This window comes from Equus quagga, chromosome 2 (genome assembly GCF_021613505.1).
Source record: "Equus quagga isolate Etosha38 chromosome 2, UCLA_HA_Equagga_1.0, whole genome shotgun sequence".
Taxonomy (NCBI): domain Eukaryota; kingdom Metazoa; phylum Chordata; class Mammalia; order Perissodactyla; family Equidae; genus Equus; species Equus quagga.
This window is the reverse complement of record NC_060268.1, coordinates 147,632,387-147,638,606: the sequence shown is the minus strand read 5'-3', so window position 1 is coordinate 147,638,606 and position 6,220 is coordinate 147,632,387. Positions and strand designations below refer to the sequence as shown.

Below are 6,220 nucleotides of genomic sequence, written 5' to 3'. Positions count from 1 at the left end.
GGCCGGCCCGGCGGGCGGGCGGGCGGACGCGAGGAGAGCCGGCGGCGGCGGCGGGCGCGGGGCGAGCGCGCCGAGGGGGCGGAGGAGTTGCCGTGGGTTTGTTTACGCATTGCTGCCCGGCTCGGGGCACAGCCCGCACTCCCTGATTGGACGCAAACTGGGGCACAGCCTCTCACCGCCGCCCGCCAGGCCTCTTCGAGCCGCCGCCGCGCAGCTCCCGGAGCGCCCTGCCCGGCACGGCCCGCGGCGACGCCCGGGCCTGGAGGGGACGAGCCGCGGTGGCTGCCGGCGGCGGGCGTGGAGCCGCACGTGGGCCCAGGGCTAGCCATCGCCCACCTGTAGTGGCCCGACCTTGGCGAGGAGAATCGAAACTTCTGAGGCTGGAGACTTCGTATCGTTTAGCCGTAGAAGGGGCACCTTTTTTTCCCCCAACAGACGGAGGAAGCTTGCCCTTGAATGGATAGAAAAGCAGCTCGAATGTTAAAATGCTCCTTTGGCGATGGTCAAGCCGAGGCTTGCTGTCTAAGCTATCCTGGGAGCTCGCAGTTCCTTCCCCTGCCTCCAGCTTCTCTGCTTGTAATCCTTCTCCGCGCAGCGTTCAAAGTTGCCATCCCAGAAGTGACCTTGCCACATGAAGCTGAAAATCCTCCGATGACTCCCCGTGACCTCCTGGCCCAATTCCTTAGTGTCAGAGCCCTCCACAGCTGGGCCTCCACCTTTTAGTCTCCTCTCCGCTGCGCAGCCCTCACTCCCCAAACTCTTGTCTACAGACAACACCCCAGATGCCTCTGTCCTTTCACAATGGATTTTGATCCAGCTCTGTTCTCTGCCAGAAAACTAGAAAACCCCATAGCTCCCTCCACCTGTCAAACCCTCCTAGACTCAGCTTGTCTACCATCTCCTACTGTCTCTGTGCAGCCTCTCCGCCCCTCGTGCAGAATCTCCCTTTGTGTCTGGCATCAGTCTGGCTTGAGGGTCAGTCGTGTGCCTACTCTGTGCTCCTACACTGCTAGTCTGTGGATTCCGTAGGAACAGAAGCCTGGCTTTAACAGGGCTCTGGATATGGGAGAGATGAACGCTGTAAGGACAAAATTGGCTGTCTGCAACTCTGCTGGGACTGGAAGAACTCCAGAGAGTCTCCTATCAGGAGGGTCTCCTGATAGACGGTCCACAAACCTCATCCTGCAAAAAGCAAGCACTTCCAAAAACTGAGAATGCCCTCGTTTCTCCTGGGTCTCTGTGTCTCCTCCCCACCACACCTAGCTATGTGCCCTCCATACTTGCATTGGGCACTTAATAACCTTGGAGAAACAGGTGTTCCTTAAGCTAAGGCTCAAGGTGATCAAAGTGAATATAGTAAATCATGAAGGAATAGACATGAATGGCCATGAACCCAGTCATTTTACAGATAATTGCTAGGCTAAGAGTCCCTCAACTCTGACAGCTGGTGTGGATTTGTCGCTCTCCAATCAAACACTGGAGAAGTGGACCCTCACTCTTCCTGGCTCTTGGGGTGGCTGAATTTCTTTCTCTCTCTAGTTGCACTGCTTCTGGTCCCACTGGGAAAGCTGTCTTTGAACTCCGGGAGTGAGTCCAAGTGAAAGCAAAGTTTTGTTTCCCATATAATTCACTAGTGATAATTTAATGCAGTGAATTAGTTACAAAGCTGTTGAAAGAACTGAAAGTGCAACCAGGGGAAGGTGAGGCAATCCTGGGATTAGCAACTGCTGGATGCACCTCCTCCCCTAGGGCTGGAGGACAAAGGGAGGAGGCTGCCAGAACCCTGAAGGGCTGGTCCAGTGGGAGGTGGAGCCATGAAGGAAGTGCTGCTACTGCTGGAGATGCCACCCAAAGCAGAGAGTGGGAGAAATCCCCTGCGTTCAGGGCAAGTGACTGGCACTGGGGCTTGGGTACTGTACCTGGTTACCTCTGGGACTCTTTCTCCCGTCAGATTCTGCAGCACAAACTTTTTCTCTTCCAGCCCCAGAACTCCTTTCCTCTTCCTTTTCCCTCTGTACCCTGTTGCTTCCATTTCTCCTTCTGTCCACTTCTCTACCGTGATTCCCTTATGTTTCCTTTTTCTCTCTTCTCTATTTCTGGCTTTCATTTTCTCTTTGTGTTCCCATATACCTCCTTTTGACTTCTCTTTTCCCGGCTGAGTCTCTTCTCACCTCTGCTCATCCTACTCCTTCCTGGGCAGGAATGCAGCCTTCTTCAGCATGAAGTTGGATGACCAGGTTCCTGTGGTAGGTACTGGGATTCAGAACCATCATATTGTTGTCCCTCTAGTCACTGTGCTAGATATTTCATATATGTTATCTCATTTCGTCTTCACCTCACACCTACTGGCAGGGCACCATTGAGTATAACTTTGATGGCTTCACTCTTGCCTGTCACAGGGAGGGCTTGGCTAGAGCAGGTCACCACCAACACTGCAGACAGTTCTCTTATCTTACCTCATCTATAAGGGTCTCCCTCCACCCTTTCTTCTTATCCTACATCTTTTCTTTTCATTGGCACAGATATTTCTCCCAAATCCCAGCCCCCAATAGTCTAATACATCTCCACTCTAAATCTCCAAAGACACAGAGTGGCTGCTTGGAGGGGGCATTTCAGCTGGCTTTGAAGGATGGGTCGAATTTCGATAGATGGAGATTGAGGAAGGGCGTTCTTGGTGGAACAGTGAATATGATTCAACTTCACTGAAACATAAGGGATCGCTAGGAAATAAGATCAGAGTTCAGAAATTTGTCTTTAAATCTCAGTTCTCTAAGATAGACTACTCAGAAACACAGATTAACCCTAAGTATATTAAGTGTAGGTATAATTCATATAGAGTCAAAACGTTTTAAAGCCAGAAAGAAATCTAGACATTGTCTGGCCCCACATGTCCATTTTTAAGTGAGGGAACTGAGGCTAAAAGACTTAGGTAACTGGAGTATGATGGTAGTTAAACATGGGCCTCAGAGTTTGACCAGCTGTATTCAAATCCCTGCTTTGACAAATGTTAGGTTATATGACCCTGAACTCATCTGTGTTTAAGTTTCCTCATCTATAAAATAGGAAAAATGATAGAATCTATCTCAGTGGGTTGTTGTGAGAATTAAATCTTTTTAGAGGTAAAACATATAGCACAGTATCGAGCATATAGTCAGTCTTCAGTAAATATAGGTGCATACTATTATGATTTCCCACGGCTATTCAGCTAGTAAATACCAGAGCCAGAACTGGTCCCCTGAGTCTTTAAGCCATAATTGAATGTCCTCTCCATTTCTAGAAGTTATATCTTAGGGTGCTTGTTGAATGCCATCTGTAAAAATATGATGCTCCTTTGGTCTGCTGTTTAAAGAGGTTCTCAGTTATCCTTCTAGCTACCATTCCTACATTTCCTGCAGTGTGCTCTACCACCAGCCTCAGCAATCCTACTGAGTGTTCAGTACTGCATACTGCAGAGTTCCAGGAGAGGAGGGGGACATGAAGAATAAGGATTGGGCATGTGTTCCATAGTCAACAATATGGTTTACAAGTTCTGCTATAGTCAAATGTTACTAATTTAAATTTCAAAGGACCACAAAATCATTGAATTAAAGGGGTTTGAATTATCTGTCATTCCACAACCTACAGAATGTTAAACCTACCAGCTTAAATTTTGGTAGTTCCTTGGGAGAGCTCACTAAGACCAAGAAAAAGCCTTCCTAATTGAGTGTCCAGCCCTTCAACAAAATTGTGATGGAAGAGCATCTTCTTTGTCCCTCCACCTTTCCTTTCTGAGTCCCTGGTCCCACTTTTCAAAATTCCTCCAGCCCCGTGATCTTCATGCAGTCCACTCTCTGGACTCTAAGCATCTGGAGGCAATGAACCACAATTTACTGACCTTTTTATCTCTAGAGCCTAGCTCAGTATCTGGGGCATAACAGGTTGTGGAACTGACTGACTTGAGCAACGCCACACATACCAGAAGCATCCCTTCCTCCTCTCCCTTCAGATCTTTCCCTCCTCAGTTGACTGCCGTTAGCTAGTTCTCAGCCTGCTACCCTAATTTACTGAAAAACAGGACAACAGCTGAATGTGAAATAAATGTGCATGGAACAATACAATCTACATTCAGAGGAGTTTATTTTAATGGTGTAAATCCAGGCAGTATTTTAAGAGAGTCAAGAAGACATTTGGGGACAGCTGGACTTTCCTAACACCTTCACATCACACCACACAAACTGAAGCTTATCTCTCCTTTAAATAAAGCCTATTTGACTTTCATGGTTACACGTTTTACTTTAGATTTCTTAGGTTAATTTGTAGATGGCCTCCATTCTACGTATGGCTCTATTAATTATTCTGCCTAAGTCATTTCTTAAAAGGCACAGTTATCTTTTTTTTGTTTTTTAAAGATTTTATTTATTTCCTTTTTCTCCCCAAAGGCCCCTGGTACATAGTTGTATATTCTTAGTTGTGGATCCTTCTAGTTGTGGCATGTGGGGTACCACCTCACCATGGCTTGATGAGCAGTGCCATGTCTGCATCCAGGATCCGAACCGGCGAAATCCTGGGCCACCGCAGTGGAGCGCACGAACTTAACCACTCAGCCACGGGGCCAGCCCCAGCACAGTTTTCTTTAATCTTAAAAAAATCAATCATTGTTTCATTTTTCTCTTTTACTTCAAAGCCAGACTAATGACCTAATACCTTGATCACTCACTGACTCTAATCCCTGAAATCTTCCTTCTTCTTCCTCTATTTCATATACGTGCTTCCTCTAGGAAGCTGGAAAGAACCCAAAGGATTAATTCTAGATCAACTCCTCATTTTATAGAAGGGGAAACTGAGGCATGGAGATGCCAGTGACAGAATCTCAAGTTCCCAAGCACCCCTCCCATGCTCTGCCCGCCTAAAAGCGAATTCACCATTGCCTACTGCCCTCCTGACTTCCCTGTTTCTGCCTGTTGCCACCATCTTTTGAGCCTTAAGGATTCAAATGGGTCATCTTTGACTCTTCCTTCTCTTCAAACCTCCTCTTCCACTTCAGGATGTCTCTCTGACTTGTCTTTCTAGTCTGAACTAGCCCATGGTTTAGGGCATTTTCTCTTTATAACTATGTTACTACCACAGGTTGCTTATGGTTTCATTGTCTGTCTCCAACGTCTTCCTCTTACACAGAGTGAACCTAGCAGAACCATCTTAATATAACTCAATTTTTTTATAGTTATAATAAAATGGTGCCATTTTGTCATATAAAATCAAATTCAACATTCATGTAGACTATCCGTAAAATACAAGTGTATTATTGTCAAGCCTTTCTAATTCTGAAACATATACCAGTAGGTAGCTGTGACCTTGGGCAAGTTATTTAACTTCTATGAACCACAATGTTTTCAGTCTGTCAGTTGGTACTATTATTAGTATAAGTGCCTAACTCATAGGTTTTTTTGAGAATTAGATGGAATAATAAATGTGAAATAATTAATAATAATAGTTGTAATAGCTAGTATTTACTGAGGTCTTACCGTGGACCAGGCATTGTTCTAAGCTCTTTAAATGAATTATTTCATATTGGCTCTATAACATAGATTTCATTATTATTTCTACATGAGAAAACTGAGGACCAAAGGAATTGAGAAAATTTCCCCAAGATCAACAAGCCAAGAAGTGGTTGAACCAGGATTCAAAACTCCCTGGTCAAACTTGGGCAAACCTGTATGCCACAGACTGGTACAGAGAAAGCAGTAGTTATTTTATGGTTGTTATTTATTATCAGTATTATCACCTTAAAGAGAGGAGAAAACATTTTCTCTGTTTCCCTTCCAGATTTCTTTCAGAAGTTGAACCTTAACATCACTTTAGGAAGAGATGGATAATTCATGATAATCCAGTGTGCTGGGTACCAGTTGTTTCTGCTTCCCAAAGAGAGACTGGAAGGATGGTTAGGGGTTCTTGCACTGCTTGGACCCTGCAATCACCCTGGTCCTCCCCATCCCCTGTCTGCCCTCCATAATATTCTTGATAAATGGGAATCACACAGGCAATCTCTGACCCCGGAATAGTTCGTAGTGACAGGCCAAAGATTTACTCTCTGATTGTTGCTTTAGGGCTTTCTCATGGATGGGACCAGAACATTATCTGTGTCTCGCTCTGTTAGTTTTTCTGCCTCACCTATATCTGTCTTAGAAGATCATTTAGGAAAAAGAATCTCCCCAGTGGCTTCCCAGTAAATAATTCTTTTGGT

The 6,220-nt window shown here is 45.6% G+C and overlaps 1 protein-coding gene across 1 annotated transcript in view; it reads right to left on the bottom strand.

Annotated features, from left to right (window-relative positions):
- The window catches only part of PCGF5 (polycomb group ring finger 5), a 117,624-nt gene extending 117,269 nt beyond the window's left edge, over positions 1-355 (bottom strand). The window contains exon 1 of the mRNA XM_046652667.1: positions 337-355. The gene's annotated coding sequence lies outside the window, so the exon portion shown is untranslated. The remainder of the gene's footprint in view (positions 1-336) is intronic.
- Positions 356-6,220: the final 5,865 nt, after the last annotated feature.